This window comes from Tupaia chinensis, unplaced genomic scaffold (genome assembly GCF_000334495.1).
Source record: "Tupaia chinensis unplaced genomic scaffold, TupChi_1.0 Scaffold149964_1, whole genome shotgun sequence".
Lineage (NCBI taxonomy): Eukaryota > Metazoa > Chordata > Mammalia > Scandentia > Tupaiidae > Tupaia > Tupaia belangeri.
Genome location: NW_006209805.1, coordinates 1,155,687 through 1,156,542, shown reverse-complemented (window position 1 = coordinate 1,156,542; position 856 = coordinate 1,155,687).

Below are 856 nucleotides of genomic sequence, written 5' to 3'. Positions count from 1 at the left end.
GAGACGATGCAGGCCCGGTCAGCAGCTCGGCCCGCCGGCAGGGACCAGACTGCCCTTGACTGGCTCCCCGTCTGCAGGCCAAGGTCCTCCGGGGGCCGGGCGCCGGGGGAGCCTCCCAGACCAAGAGGCCCAGGCCGTGCTCTGGGACGTGGGTCATCGTCTCAGGGCCTTCCGGGGTGGGTAGGAGTTCGCCAACTGGGCAAGGACGGGCCTGCGGGCACCAGGGACCCTGTGGGCCATGGTTAGGACGGAGCCCACACACGTATCACATGGCCCGTCATGGCAAACACACGAGCACACACATACATATGCATACACGCAGCAGAACATTGTGAGGACACGTGCTTCAGGACATGCATGTGTGTAAAACCCTTGGGCGGCTGATCAAAACATGGAATGTGAACATGCTTGGCATGTGTGTACACGTACGAACACACTCGTGTGTGAGTGTGGAGCTGCGCATGCATGCCTGGGCGTGTGCACAGGTGTGAACGTCGCCGGTCACATGCAAGCGCGCCTGAGCCCGGGGCACAAGCAGTGCACGCATGCCCACGTGAGCACGGCAGCACACGTGTGTAAGGGTGCACGCAGCAGGAGCGCCGTCCGTCACTACTGAACACGCCGAGGTCACGGCACGTGCAGCACGCGGGTCTGACCTCTGTGAGCGCATGCGCCAAAGTGCCCGCGCCCAGGTGCTCGCGCGGGACGCCCAGCGCGCCTGCGCGCACGTGGAGCGGCCGAGGCGGCGGGAGGTTCCTGGGCGCCGCGCGCCCCCTGATGGACGCCGGCCGCAGCGCAGGCCCAGGGCAGCCGGGTCCGGGTCCGGTCCGGGTCAGGTCTCCGGGGGCCGCGTGGG